The sequence below is a fragment of the Hyla sarda genome, chromosome 1 (assembly GCF_029499605.1).
Source record: "Hyla sarda isolate aHylSar1 chromosome 1, aHylSar1.hap1, whole genome shotgun sequence".
Taxonomy (NCBI): Eukaryota; Metazoa; Chordata; class Amphibia; order Anura; family Hylidae; genus Hyla; species Hyla sarda.
Genome location: NC_079189.1, coordinates 224,330,261 through 224,346,716, shown reverse-complemented (window position 1 = coordinate 224,346,716; position 16,456 = coordinate 224,330,261). Strand labels below are relative to the sequence as shown.

General features: G+C 41.9%; 1 protein-coding gene across 1 annotated transcript in view; it reads right to left on the bottom strand.

Moving 5' to 3' along the window:
* The window catches only part of LOC130304436 (purpurin-like), a 30,788-nt gene extending 24,573 nt beyond the window's left edge, over positions 1–6,215 (bottom strand). The window contains exon 1 of the mRNA XM_056551929.1: positions 6,092–6,215. The gene's annotated coding sequence lies outside the window, so the exon portion shown is untranslated. The remainder of the gene's footprint in view (positions 1–6,091) is intronic.
* Between the last annotated feature and the right edge of the window lie 10,241 nt (positions 6,216–16,456).

Below are 16,456 nucleotides of genomic sequence, written 5' to 3'. Positions count from 1 at the left end.
TCCGCACAAAAGTGAGACAGTCCTTGATGTCTACTCTGCTTCTCCACGTCTTACTGTGCCTGTGCGGATATCTGCATCTACCTTCTCCTTCTCTACTATGGCCTTCTTGGATTCCGGATCTGCAGGAGACTTTATTTTGGCCTCTCTCATCAACAGGTTCAACATACCGGTAATCAGTCTCGCCAGGCCCCTCTACATCAATTGTGTTAACAATGAAAGATTGGACTGTACCATACGTTACCGCACGGAGCCCCTTCTAATGTGCATCGGACCTCATCAAGAAAAAATTGAGTTCTTGGTCCTCCCCAATTGCACTTCCGAAGTTCTCCTTGGACTACCGTGGCTCCAACGCCATTCCCCAACCCTGGATTGGTCCACGGGGGAGATCAAGAGCTGGGGTATCTCTTGTTTCAAGGACTGCCTTAAACCGGTTCCCAGTACTCCCTGCCGTGACCCTGTGGTTCCCCCTGTAACTGGTCTCCCTAAGGTCTATATGGACTTTGCTGATGTGTTTTGCAAAAAACAAGCTGAGACTCTACCTCCTCACAGGCCTTATGACTGTCCTATTGACCTCCTCCCGGGCACTACTCCACCCCGGGGCAGAATTTATCCTCTGTCCGCCCCAGAGACTCTTGCTATGTCTGAGTACATCCAGGAAAATGTAAAAAAGGGGTTTATCCGCAAATCCTCCTCTCCTGCCGGAGCTGGATTTTTCTTTGTGTCCAAAAAGGATGGCTCCCTACGTCCTTGCATTGACTACCGCGGTCTTAATAAAATCACGGTAAAGAACCGCTACCCTCTACCTCTTATCTCTGAACTCTTTGATCGCCTCCAAGGTGCCCACATCTTTACCAAACTGGACTTAAGAGGTGCTTATAATCTCATCCGCATCAGGGAGGGGGATGAATGGAAAACGGCATTTAACACTAGAGATGGACACTTTGAGTATCTGGTCATGCCCTTTGGCCTGTGCAACGCCCCTGCCGTCTTCCAAGACTTTGTTAATGAAATTTTTCGTGATCTCTTATATTCCTGTGTTGTTGTGTATCTGGACGATATTCTGATTTTTTCTGCCAATCTAGAAGAACACCGCCAGCATGTCCGCATGGTTCTTCAGAGACTTCGTGACAATCAACTTTATGCCAAAATGGAGAAATGTCTGTTTGAATGTCAATCTCTTCCTTTCCTAGGATACTTGGTCTCTGGCCAGGGACTACAAATGGATCCAGACAAACTCTCTGCCGTCTTAGATTGGCCACGCCCCTCCGGACTCCGTGCTATCCAACGTTTTTTGGGGTTCGCCAATTATTACAGACAATTTATTCCACATTTTTCCACCATTGTGGCTCCTATCGTGGCTTTAACCAAGAAGAATGCCAATCCTAAGTCCTGGCCTCCTCAAGCGGAAGACGCCTTTAAACGGCTCAAGTCGGCCTTTTCTTCTGCTCCCGTGCTCTCCAGACCTGACCCATCTAAACCCTTCCTATTGGAGGTTGATGCCTCCTCAGTAGGAGCTGGAGCAGTTCTTCTACAAAAAAATTCTTCCGGGCATGCTGTTACCTGTGGTTTTTTTTCTAGGACCTTCTCTCCGGCGGAGAGGAACTACTCCATCGGGGATCGAGAGCTACTGGCCATTAAATTAGCACTTGAGGAATGGAGGCATCTGCTGGAGGGATCTAAATTTCCAGTTATTATTTACACCGATCACAAGAATCTCTCCTATCTCCAGTCTGCCCAACGGCTGAATCCTCGCCAGGCCAGGTGGTCTCTGTTCTTTGCCCGGTTTAATTTTGAAATTCACTTTCGCCCTGCCGATAAGAACATCAGGGCCGACGCTCTCTCTCGTTCCTCGGATGCCTCGGAAGTAGAGCTCTCTCCGCAACACATCATTCCTCCTGACTGCCTGATCTCCACTTCTCCAGCCTCCATCAGGCAAACTCCTCCAGGGAAGACCTTCGTCTCTCCACGCCAACGCCTCGGAATCCTCAAATGGGGTCACTCCTCCCATCTCGCAGGCCATGCGGGCATCAAGAAATCCGTGCAACTCATCTCTCGTTCATCTCTCTGGAGACGGATGTTGTTGATTTTGTGCGGGCCTGCACTGTCTGTGCCCGGGACAAGACTCCTCGCCAGAAACCTGCTGGTCTCCTTCACCCTCTGCCTGTCCCCGAACAGCCTTGGTCTCTGATTGGTATGGACTTTATTACAGACTTACCCCCATCCCGTGGCAACACTGTTGTTTGGGTGGTCGTTGATCGATTTTCCAAGATGGCACATTTTATTCCTCTTCCTGGTCTTCCTTCAGCGCCTCAGTTGGCAAAACAATTTTTTGTACACATTTTTCGTCTTCACGGGTTGCCCACGCAGATCGTCTCGGATAGAGGCGTCCAATTCGTGTCAAAATTCTGGAGGGCTCTCTGTAAACAACTCAAGATTAAATTAAACTTTTCTTCTGCTTATCATCCTCAATCCAATGGGCAAGTAGAAAGAATTAACCAGGTCCTGGGTGATTATTTACGGCATTTTGTTTCCTCCCGCCAGGATGACTGGGCAGATCTTCTACCATGGGCCGAATTCTCGTATAACTTCAGAGTCTCTGAATCTTCTTCCAAATCCCCATTTTTCGTGGTGTACGGCCGTCACCCTCTTCCTCCCCTCCCTACTCCCTTGCCCTCTGGCTTGCCCGCTGTGGATGAAATAACTCGTGATCTTTCCACCATATGGAAAGAGACCCAAAATTCTCTCTTACAGGCTTCATCACGCATGAAGAAGTTTGCTGATAAGAAAAGAAGAGCTCCCCCCATTTTTTCTCCCGGAGACAAGGTATGGCTCTCCGCTAAATATGTCCGCTTCCGTGTTCCCAGCTACAAATTGGGACCACGCTATCTTGGTCCTTTCAAAGTTTTGTGCCAGATTAATCCTGTCTCTTACAAACTTCTTCTTCCTCCTTCTCTTCGTATTCCTAATGCCTTTCATGTCTCTCTTCTTAAACCACTCATCCTCAACCGTTTCTCTCCTAAACTTATTTCTCCCACTCCTGTCTCCGGTTCTTCGGACATCTTTTCTGTAAAGGAGATACTGGCCTCCAAAAAGGTCAGAGGGAAAACCTTTTTTTTGGTTGACTGGGAGGGCTGTGGTCCTGAAGAGAGATCCTGGGAACCTGAGGACAATATCCTAGATAAAAGTCTGGTCCTCAGGTTCTCAGGCTCTAAGAAGAGGGGGAGACCCAAGGGGGGGGTACTGTTACGCCGAGCGCTCCGGGTCCCCGCTCCTCCCCGGAGCGCTCGCTACACTCTCGTTACTGCAGCGCCCCGGTCAGATCCACTGACCGGGTGCGCTGCGATACTGCCTCCAGCCGGGATGCGATTCGCGATGCGGGTGGCGCCCGCTCGCGATGCGCACCCCGGCTCCCGTACCTGACTCGCTCTCCGTCGGTCCTGTCCCGGCGCGCGCGGCCCTGCTCCCTAGGGCGCGCGCGCGCCGGGTCTCTGCGATTTAAAGGGCCACTGCGCCGCTGATTGGCGCAGTGGTTCTAATTAGTGTGTTCACCTGTGCACTCCATGTATATACCTCACTTCCCCTGCACTCCCTCGCCGGATCTTGTTGCCCTTGTGCCTAGTGAAAGCGTTCCCTTGTGTATTCCTAGCCTGTGTTCCAGACCTCCTGCCGTTGCCCCTGACTACGATCCTTGCTGCCTGCCCCGACCTTCTGCTACGTCCGACCTTGCTTCTGTCTACTCCCTTGTACCGCGCCTATCTTCAGCAGTCAGAGAGGTTGAGCCGTTGCTAGTGGATACGACCTGGTCACTACCGCCGCAGCAAGACCATCCCGCTTTGCGGCGGGCTCTGGTGAATACCAGTAGTGACTTAGAACCGGTCCACTAGCACGGTCCACGCCAATCCCTCTCTGGCACAGAGGATCCACCTCCTGCCAGCCGGCATCGTGACAATGTCTAGGGGTGGATTACCTCTTAAAGCACAAAAACAAGCTTCCCCTAAGCTCAGTAAGGACAAAAAAAAAAAGTTATGTTTTGGCATTCCTAAAACTAATTTTTTTTTTTTTTTATATTACTGTAATTATACTGACCCAGAGAATAAAATTCTAATGTTATTTTTACCACACAGTAAATGGTGTTAAAACACACACCAAAAAAATACAAAAACAATTTTTTTTAAAGTATCCCACCCAAAAATATTATTCATAAAAAGGAATGAATACATTATATAAACCCCAAATATGCCATTAAAAAGTACAAACAAACAAAACAAAAAAAACAAGCCCTCTTTCAGCTTTGTTGATGGATAAATAAAAAAGAAAGTTATAGCTCTTAGAAATGCAACAATCAAGGAAAAAATCAAGGAAACTGAGCAATAAGGCTCAAATTGGCTCAGTCACTAAGGGGTTTATAGTACAAGGAAAGATAAGGAAGAGAGACACATAGAGATGCTGCTGAAAGCTCTGGTAAGTATTTTTACTATATCACTCCTGTACTGAATTCTACACTGCTCCTTATCGCTGTGTGTGAGAGATGGGGAGCAGGATTTGCTCATCTGTATGCTGTGAATGGTGGATATTATCTTCTTCAGGAGAAGATAAAAAGAGACTGATACATGGAGAAAAATGATTGATTTAAAGTTGTTTATAAAATATAGGAGGAGATTTATGAAAACATGTGCAGAGGTTGTGTGTAGGGCTGTAATACACAAATACCCCATAATAGCCATGAAAGAGTGTGGTACAGCGGTCCCTCAAATAACTATTCTAATCTCTTATGGGGCAACTATTTTAAATGCAAGATATTGTAATTTGGGATTATAAATTTCAGGAAAAGTGTGTTAGGCCCCCTATAATGTCAATCCAAACAAGGAAAAATGCAAGTAGGTTAATAAAAAAAATTGACAGATGACTAATACAGGTAAAGCAAACCAGAACTAGCTGCAGGAAGCTGTACATCACTTTCTATGTAGAGGACAGGAGCTTCTTCAGGGTCCTGTACAGTACACACAGTGGCCCTCATTTACTATTCTAAACCCGACTAGTTTTGTCGTTTTTTTTTGGCGCATCTTTGTCTGCGACATGCCGCAGACATTGTGCGCCAGTCTGCGACACGATGCAATTTTTTTTCCCGACGGACCCGATGTGGATTCTCCCAAACCCGAAAAAGGGGCGTAACCCAACATTTCTGAGCTTTCCCATGTATTTATAAAGGTTTCCAACCCAAATTTGTTGATTTGTTGTGGACTTTTTCCCGACAACTCAGAGGAGTTGGAAACCAAAACAAACAAAACCCACGTGCGACAAACAGGATGCGACATAATACTAAATTCCAGGGGCAAAAAGCAGTCGAGTAAGAAAGCAAGATAGACTTACAACCCGATTTTCTAAGTAAATGAGGGCCAGTGTCTCACATTTGTTGATTTGCCTGAAACCAAAACTATCTGGTTTTGTCTATAACAACCAATGACAGCTCAGCTTTTCATATTTTAAGAAGATGTGATGGGAAAACCAGACAGTTCACAAAGATTGTTAAATGTGGGCCATAATGTACCGGAAAAATAAAATGGAGCTGGCTAGACCTGGTGTCCAAATCTACAGAATAGTACAGAACACGTAGCACTATCCTAAAGTGAGCTACTATTAGACTGCAGATCACTTATTGCACTTAGTAATATAGGTTTTTGTTTATGGGAAATGCTTATGATGGTTTATCCAGCCGGTCATGCGTGATGCAGATCAGCAGTGTCTATTCGGTGTTTACAGTATAGAGCTACATTACTTGTATACAGTCTTTTATGACAACTACTGGACTCTGAGGACCAAGCATCTTTTACCACGAGCCACCTTCAGCCATGGTTGTACCTAATGGAAATTCCACTCATCGCTAATATGCTAACCTATACCATTTATTTCAGTGAAATATATATTATAATTAATAACAACAATAATCACTATTTTACATTAAACACAAAGTATGATAATATACAGAAAAACAAAAAACCAAGTGATAGTCATAGTTAGATGACTGATGAGTAAAATAAACCAAACAATATATACAAATCATTGCTGCATTCATGTTGAATAGTGACCTTACCTGATATTCTGTGGAATAAACAGATATGAAGTGAAGACTTTTCAGGATGAACTGTACATCCCTTTCTGTCCGTTTAATTTCTGCTTTAAATAATAAGCCCCCAGTCTACCTAAGGAGTTATTTTGGTCCATGGGGCACGGTAAGAAGCTTAAGGTTTGTTAATCCATTACATAAAATCTAGATGTAATCCTTTTCTCTGATGTGTGCTTGTCTAATTGTGAGAGAACATACACACTTGAATTGGATGACAAAAGAGCGGCCTTAGACATTTAGCACGTGTTGTCTATACATGCGGAGCATCATAAGCTGCCACACTGGTGATGGCCATGGGTTATCTTAGAGGGGTTATCCAGGCTTAAATAAACAGAGCTGATTTCTTCAAAAACAGCGCCACACCTGTCCTCATGTTGTGTGTGGTATTGCAGCTCAGATCAATTGAAGTGAATGGAGCCAAACTGTAATACTACACACACGTTGAGGACAGAAATTGTTTTTCTATTTCTGGATAACTCCTTTACTACACATGATTTAATTAATGTATGGAGAGTTTTACTGCGCCTAGAACCCAAAGCAAACCATATTGTGATAGGGGTTACCTTCATCAATGAGCTGGCAGCATATCTGATATACTGATATACTTTTATATGACAAGAAATTGTTTGCTAAAACTGAAAGGAATTGTCTGGCAAATGCTCGCATCTTGACGAAAGACACATAAGCAAATGCCCACCCAGCCAATCACATTCTGCATTGGTGACCAGTGACTAGTTTAGCGGGCATTTCCAGTGCCAAAAGAGGACCAATAAGTGGTTGATCTGATTGCATCGGAATGGCAGATGGCAGCGATCAGGGATTTTTTTTTTTTTACAAATCTGTCCCCTTTTTTTGTTTAAATATCCACCTATCCATCACACAAACCTTAACCCCTTAAGGACTCAGGGTTTTTCCGTTTTTGCACTTTCGTTTTTTCCTCCTTACCTTTTAAAAATCATAACCCTTTCAATTTTCCACCTAAAAATCCATATTATGGCTTATTTTTTGTGTCGCCAATTCTACTTTGCAGTGACATTAGTCATTTTACCCAAAAATGCACGGCGAAACGGAAAAAAAAATAATTGTGAGACAAAATCGAAAAAAAAACACCATTTTGTAACTTTTGGGGGCTTCCGTTTCTACGCAGTGCATATTTCGGTAAAAATGACACCTTATCATTATTCTGTAGGTTCATACGGTTAAAATGATACCCTACTTATATAGGTTTGATTTTGTCGCACTTCTGGAAAAAATCATAACTACATGCAGGACAATTTATACGTTTAAAAATGTCATCTTCTGACCCCTATTACTTTTTTATTTTTCCATATACAGGGCGGTATGAGGACTCATTTTTTGCGCCGTGATCTGAAGTTTTTATCGGTATGATTTTTGTTTTGATCGGACTTTTTGATCACTTTTTATTCATTTTTTTAATGGTATAAAAAGTGACCAAAATAAGTTTTTTTGGACTTTGGAATTTTTTTGCGCGTACGCCATTGACCGTGCGGTTTAATTAATGATATATTTTTATAGTTCGGACATTTACGCACGCGGCGATACCACATATGTTTATTTATTTTTTTTTTTTACACTGTTTTATTTTTTTATGGGAAATGGGGGGTGATTCAAACTTTTATTAGGGAAGGGGTTAAATGACCTTTATTAACACTTTTTTTACATTTTTTTTGCAGTGTTATAGGTCCCATAGGGACCTATAACACTGCACACACTGATCTCCTATGCTGATCACTGGCGTGTATTAACACGCCTGTGATCAGCATTATCGGCGCTTGACTGCTCCTGCCTGGATCTCAGGCACGGAGCAGTCATTCGTCGATCGGACACCGAGGAGGCAGGTAAGGGCCCTCCCGGTGTCCGGTCAGCTGTTCGGGACGCCGCGATTTCACCGCGGCGGTCCCGAACAGCCCGACTGAGCAGCCGGGTCACTTTCAGTTTTACTTTAGAAGCGGCGGTCAGCTTTGACCGCCGCTTCTAAAGGGTTAATACCGCACATCGCCGCGATCGGCGATGTGTGGCATTAGCCGCGGGTCCCGGTCGTTGATGAGCGCCGGGACCGACGCGATATGATGCAGGATCGCGGCGGGAGCCGGCGCAGGACGTAAATATACGTCCTGCGTCGTTAAGGGGTTAAAGGGGTATTCCATGAATTTTTTTTATTTGACTATGCTACAGGGGCAGTGAAGTTAGTGTAGTTCATAATATAGTGTCTGTACCTGTGTGTGACGGTTTCCTCACAATTCTTCTGTGATTTTCAATCCAATATTTATTTTTACCAGCATACAAAATGAATGTTGTCTCAGATTTTTCCCAGGTTGCAATGTGGCCAAGACCTGACTCACTAGTCAGCTGATGACAGGGAGCCTGTCTGCTTCAATGGGTGGAGGGATCAATATGAACTAATGCAACAGCTGTAGGCACCCTGATTGAAAACCACACTGATTTGAATGGATGCATCTCATTTATGTTTCAATGGGTGGGGTGGCTGATGTGTGGGAGGGAGGAAGATTGAATTGTGGGATTTGTAGTCAAAAAAAGAAAAGTCAAACAGGAAATACTAGTTCACAAACAGCTAGCCACAGTGTTATGGTAATCTCACAACATAGCCATTTAACCCAAAGACAAGCGCAGATCCTTCCTAAGCATGTCCATTACTGTCTGCCAGGTACATACTAAAATCACCCAACGGTGGAGAACTCCTTTAAAGAAGTTTCTTCCCAAAAACACTGTCTACATCTGGCATTGTATTCAGCTGCTTCAGTGGATGTCATCTGTTTACAGGTGTGGTGCTTTTTGTACAAGTAAGCAATTTCTTCAAGCCCTTTTAGCTGTTGCCAGTACCTGGTAGCACAACATTCGGATGCCACACATTGATGAAAAATAAGCTTTATTCGGCATGGCTAACGGGAGTTAATTGACCTGACAGATACCCTGTAAGCTGTCCTTGCAGCTAGGCTTTTCCACATGACAGTATTTCAGTCACTGTTTTGTCAGTACGTAAAAGCCAAACCAGGAGTGGAACCTACAAGGAATAAATGAATTGCATCTCTTCTGTATTTTAGATCCACTACTAGTCTTCACTTACACATACTGATACAAAATACTGCTGTGCTAAAGAAGATATAGTATGAATTTCTATCACATTTCCAAAAAACTAAGAACAATGATATATTTTCACCAAACGGATGAAATTACGTTTTTCAGAAATTCAGTTTTTTTAAATACAAGCCTGCATAAAAAAATCTTTATCTATCTATATATATTGCTTGTGGGAATTCGTGTTTCTAGCTTACTATATAACCAATACCCTATTAAAATCTACCTTTTATTATGTCTTGTTAAAAATGTATTACAACTATTTAATATCCAGCGACCTGCTGTATATGCAAATATACAATGATGCTCACATAGAGCTAGTAACTATACATGTCAGAGGTATGTACACTTGGACAGATATATATAGACAAATTGACAATGCAGTATAACAATAACGTTAGATGGCACTTACGTACTGCAGACTGCGCTTTCTTTTCAGTCCTTAGGGAGGAGACTGTCGTAGGGTAAGATAGAGTTAGAATGGTACTCAGATGTGTACAATTAATATTGGTAATATATTCTAACTAGCACTCCTATTGTATACACAATCTTACCCTACCTAACAGCGGGGGAGGCACCCCCACTTCAACCGTTGACTCTCCACTCCCTATGGCTGACTAAAACCGTTGTATACATACATGACAATACAAAGCCATTATTTAATGTATATAATGATGCATCATTAGACAGCACATCTATGTGTATAATTAGTGAATAAACAATAAATAAATCAATCCTTCACCAAAAAATAGGACAATAAAAAAAGATAAAGAAGGATAAAATGTAAACCTTTGGAATACCTCTACGCGTTTCCCCCCGGTAACATAATGGTGGCCGGGGTTCCTCAGGAGGTTTTTACCAGAAAAGGTACTGTGCAGGCAAAAGTGGAAACAATGTTACAGAAAAAAATAATAAATCATTGATCCACAGATATTACCTGCACAGGGAGGCATGCATACAATCAAACTGGCATGCAATTTGATTGTATGCATGCCTCCCTGTGCAGGTAATATCTTTTTCTGTGACATTGTTTCCACTTGTGCCTGCACAGTACCTTTTCTGGTAAAAACCTCCTGAGGAACCCCGGCCACCATTATGTTACTGGGGGGAAAACACATTGAGGTATTCCAAAGGTTTATTTTTTGGTGAAGGATTGATTTATTTATTGTTTATTCACTAATTATACACATAGATGTGCTGTATAATGATGCATCATTATATACATTAAATAATGGCTTTGTATTGTCATGTATGTATACAACGGTTTTAGTCAGCCATAGGGAGTGGAGAGTCAACGGTTGAAGTGGGGGCGCCTCCCCCGCTGTTAGGTAGGGTAAGATTGTGTATAGAATATATCACCAATATTAATTGTACACATCAGAGTACCATTCTAACTCTATCTTACCCTACGACTTACCCTCCTCCCTAAGGACTGAAAAGAAAGCACAGTCTGCAGTACGTAAGTGCCATCTAACGTTATTGTTATACTGCATTGTCAATTTGTCTATATATATATCTGTCCAAGTGTACATACCTCTGACATGTATAGTTACTAGCTCTATGTGAGCATCATTGTATATTTGCATTTACAGCAGGTCGCTGGATATTAAAGGGGTATTCCAGGCCAAAACTTTTTTTTATATATATCAACTGGCTCCGGAAAATGAAACAGATTTGTAAATTACTTCTATTAAAAAATCTTAATCCTTCTAATAGTTATTAGCTTCTGAAGTTGAGTAGCTGTTTTCTGTCTAACTGCTTTCTGATGACTCACGTCCCGGGAGCTGTCCAGCTCCTATGGGAATATTCTCCCATCATGCACAGCTCCCGGGATGTGACATCATCATTGAGCAGTTAGACAGAAAACTTCAGAAGCTAATAACTATTGGAAGGATTCAGATTTTTTAATAGAAGTAATTTATAAATCTGTTTAACTTTCCGGAGCCAGTTGATAAATAAAAAAAAGTTTTTGCCTAGAATATCCCTTTAAATAGTTGTAATACATTTTTAACAAGATATACTAAAAGGTAGATTTTAATAGGGTATTGGTTATATAATAAGCTAGTTTCACATATACCCACAACATATGGTAATTATTTTGTAAGTTCTTTTGAATTCATGTTTCTGCAGCTTTATATATTTTATTTTAGAATATATTTTATGCCTAAATTATTCATAGTTTTTCAAAATATTAGTCAGTGAATTAGGTATTCTGGTTTTAAAGGGGGTTTTCCCACAATGTATTATATTTTAGCTTTACCTTTTGTGACGTCATTGCATTTCCTCTGAACTACATCATAACTGTGTTCATTACAATAACACCATGGTGTTCAATATCTTTGCATTATGATGGCATTTTTACTATTGTTGTGATCCTACACTCTGGTCCTTAGTATTTAGCTATGACATCATTATGCTTTTTATTCCTGTTCTGTTCAGTGACATCACTGTGCACATTAGTCCTATATTGTGAGAACACTGTGCAATAATTGCTTCCGATTACTTCACTGTTGTAAGACTCACAGCAGTAGGCAGGACACACATGGAGGTAGTGGATCCGCTGGACCTGTATGGCAGATGATGCGGGCTGTGCCAGGGAGTGGAGTCTAAGATGCCTCTGGTTTTCACCAGAGCCCGCCGCAAAGCGGGATGGTCTTGTTGCGGCAGGTGGCACCCACGTCGCTACCCCTGTCACGACTCGACCACACAGGCAGCTGAGGTGATGCGAGGCTCAGGAGGGATTCAGCTAGACGTGGTCTGGATAGCAGGAGGTCAGGGCTGGTGGAAGGGTGCGTGGTCAGAAAACGTAGCAGGAGGTCAATTGGCAGGCGGCACATGGAGCAGGGTCAGAACACGGAGCAGAGGGCCTGGACACGGCAGAGCAAACACAGAATAAGCTTTCTCTATGGCACAAAGCTAACAAGGATCCGGCAGAGATATGTGGGAGGTGCAGGTACTTATAACAAAAGGTGCAGGTGCAAGACATAATTACGGACGCACTTGCCCTTTAAATCTGAGAGCGCTGACACTGAGGGAGGACAGAGAGGGCAGGAGAGAACGGAGGTGAGTGATGGGCTGGGATTCGCATGCGGGCGCGTCCCACGATGCAAATCCCAGCCCCGCCGGCTGGGGAGGTGAGAGAAGGGGAGCGCTCACGGCCAGCGTGCCTGGCCGGAGCGCTGGATGTGACAACTGTTTATTATGTACAGTATTTATTGTGACATCGCTTTCTTTTTTAGTCCTATTTTGTCATTTGTGTCTCATCTCTGGATTTTTGTATACTCTGACTATAGTTAGGCTGGGTTCACATATGTCCTGTGTCTGGCATAGTTTCACTCCGGCGTGCACCGGAGGGAAACTGATGCTAGAACTGATCCCATTCATTTGAAGGGGGCAGTTCACAATGCCCAGAAACAATGGACACCGGATGCCATACAACTGATAACAAGTTGTCCTCAGTTGTGGCATCAGTTGGGCGAGATTTAGGCTGAATTCACCTTTACCGGATGCCGGACACACGTGAACCCAGCCTAACTGTGCTGTTAAAAGATTGTGTGCTAAGACCTTTCCCTGTGACTTAACAGCATTAGAATGTAATGCTGAATCCAATATTCCTGCACTATTTTATACCTACACTAAGACCTCACTGTCTGTGATGATTATTCATTGATGTCTTACTTCACGTTGGTCTTCATCATACATCATAACATCATTATCTTTATACTGTTTATTATCTTCATGTTGTCACATCACTGTATTGATAAATTAAGAGTTTATACACACGTACCAAGATACAGGTATGTGTATATAAATTCTTCATTTATTTCTCTTTATTTATAGTCTGATGCTACGCATAAAGAGAATGCTGATATTTGCATATTTGAATATTCATTCCAATACAAGTCATAATAATACTACAATTTTTACTACAAAATTCTGCCCATGTACTCTATGTATATCTCTATATTTATTCATCTTCTATCACTTCTATCAGTAGGAAGGTTGTTAGCCGTATATGTATTTGGCTTTTTTTGTGATTGAGTAGACCACTGCTGTTACTGGGTCACTTAAGTGACTGATGACGTGTCACAATGACTTAAAGTGACCCAGTAACAGTAGTGGTCTATTTAAACTGTGTTTGTGTCTATACATATGACGAAGAATTCTGTACGAATTTGAAAAGCATCGCTAATAAACCGGATTCAATACCTACTTGGCATACTTATTGCTATTCCGAAGAAGCGTCCAACATTGGTGTATTTTTAGCACTATCCTGTGCTCTCCTACACTGCAGAGAATCTTAGACAGTGTAATCTAGATTTATCACAGTCTATCACGCTGATCGATAACTCTGGGGTAGAATTTATAATAACTCCTAATTTGCAGAGTTCAGGCATATTTTTTTCGGCACACACCCCTTCCCTATAAACATGTCATGTAAGGGTGCATTCACACCATGTTTTTGCAATACAGCTCCCGTATACGTTTTCAATGTGAAAACTGTATGGAACTGCATTGAAAACCGTATGTATTGACTCTCCATTGAAAACTGTATGGCAAAAGATGCATCAGGTTGTGTCCGTTTTGCATCCTGTACGGTTTTGTCAGTTTTTTCCCCCGTACCCAACACCATAGTCTACCACGGTTTTTGGTCCGGGTGAAAAACTGTATTAAACCGTATACATTTTTTTAAAACATGGGAGTCAATGGGAATCGTACAGAACCATATGTGCATACGGTTCCATTCGGTTTTCACCATACATTTTTTGACTTTGCACAGTTTTTTTTTCTTGGAATTTCAATCAAACAAGTGAAACTTTATTCAAAATGGAGTGAAAAGTTAAAAGTTAAAAAACGGATGCAGATGGACATCATTTTTCAAACCGTATACGGTTTTTAACCGTATACGAGTTGAAATTTGTACACACGTTTTGATACAGTTTAGTCAGGTTTTGAGGAATTTGTTTTGGAATCAAAAACCTGATATGGGAACTGTATTGCAAAAACGTGGTGTGAATGCACCCTAAGTCAGTTTTGTGGCACATATTATGCCAGAATTCTGGTGCCTTCGCAATAGTAACTCTGCCCCCGTGTCTGTTTATACATAGCACTAAATTTCAACATGCACAATCTCTTTATATCTTGGGGCAGATAAGCCAACCCCACAGATAAGTGGCAGTGACTTACTCCTCTCTCCCCATATAAAGTGAACGTGGGCTCAGCCAAGCTGTGCATGCACAAGTGTGGGTGGGGTGCATTGTTTTCATTGTGCCTGTCTATTTCTTTGATAATAGTATCACATTACTTTGATTTACATTAGATCTATACAGTGATACTCTCTCAGTGATTTTGACTGAATTACAGGACAATAAGTATCTCTGGGTGGATGCATGAATTCTACTTTTAGCAATTCCTATTCCTATCTTAATATGTTTCTAGAATTTTTTTTTATCATGTGCTTTAGGCATCACATCTCCCACCATTCATACACATTCAAGCAGCTATATTCCATAACTGAATTCAAGTAATATTGAGACTACTAAGGATATTTTCAGTTTCTAGAACAAAATACAGTTGGGCTTATATGTTTATATATCCCTGGACAAATATGTAAGAAGTGCTCCATTCTTGAAAAATATGAGGTCCTTGCTTGGGACTTCAGGCAAATCTGTATCCTAATTGTTGTTGTTTCAGGAAAGTCTCAGGCTAAGAAACTGCCTGGAGATTTAAAGTGATATCCTGTTGCCGCACTGTCATTAGAGTTACGCATAAATATGTGGTATATTTGGAATTTTGTCATTCTTTTACATATGTGGTTAAATAACACTAGTTTATAGCAGCATGCTTTGTATGTTCCAAGCAGTCCCACCCTGTTTAGCTGTTTAAAGGGGTACTTACCTTTTTCAAAGTTTACTAGAACTCCTACCTACATCGCTGTACTTTAGGTAGAAAGGTAGGTAGTGCACGGCCCTGACGTGTTGTCCCAATCAATTGAAAGGTCAAAGCGGCAGTACATAGTAAAAGTATGTTAATGGAAGGCTGTGGTGCTCTCACAAGTGCCATGGGGCCTTTAAATAGCTGATCGGCTGGGTTGGCAGGAGTTGGGCCACTATGGATCCAATATCGATGGCCTATCTGGTAGTTTGGGAAAACTTTTCATTCAGCAAGGTCATGAGGATCTTTTGCTGTGTGGTGCCTATCTGCTGCCCTATTGATTATCATTAGTACCAACCTGTCTTTAACATGTGGATGAACAAAATAATTCACTGTAAATTCGTCCCTTCCTTGAGTACCTCTGCTTTATATGTGGTCAGACTGCAGTTTGATGTGTGGCAGCTGTCATGTGGGACCTTAGCCATATGCTAAATTCCTATGTGGTGAAAATCATCTGAATAGGCTTGTTTTTGCAGCAAGCACGTGGATTTATGAAATCTCCATTCAGATAAATGGGACAGTTACATAATTGTGGCAACAAATCCGCCACATATGAGTTTATCTATTAACTATATATGTTGTTTTAATAAATTCAGTTAAAACTCATTTCAATAAAAGTATCATGAAGAGTATCAGTATAGCATGGTTAGCATAGAAAATACAGCACACAGAAACCCCACTCACATGTCGCCAATGGTCACACAATTTTTCTAATAATAGGCCAGTTTACCTGCATGAGTGTGCAACTTCTAGGTACCGCTCATAGGTATGGTGTCATCCACAAGTAGAAGCTGCAGCTCTTTAAAGCAAGGTTTACATGGTGTATTTTCAGGCATATTTCATTGTCAAAAATGTGCCTGCAAAATTGCTGAAAATTTGTGCCCATATTTTTAGCATTACAGTGCTCTATGTAAGTCTATGGGAAAGTGGTTGTCCACACGGTATGTCAAAAATGGACATATTTTTTACATCTGCATAAATAATACATCAGCTGAAAAAAACACATAATTTATCTTTAAATGTGGGCACATACACAATAGACTTACATTGTAATTAGGGATGTCCCAATACCATTTTTTTTAAAGATTGAGTACGAGTACTGATACTTTAATTCTAGTACTCGCCAATACCAATTACGAGTACTTCTATTTTAAAGGCAATCTGACACCAGGGTGACGCGGTTTCTGGCGTCACTCTGCTTCCTCCGTAGCGTTACGCTGGGCGCAGGGGAGGAGGTGGAGTGACATGTGTGTCACATGCTCCTCCATGGAACGCTATGAT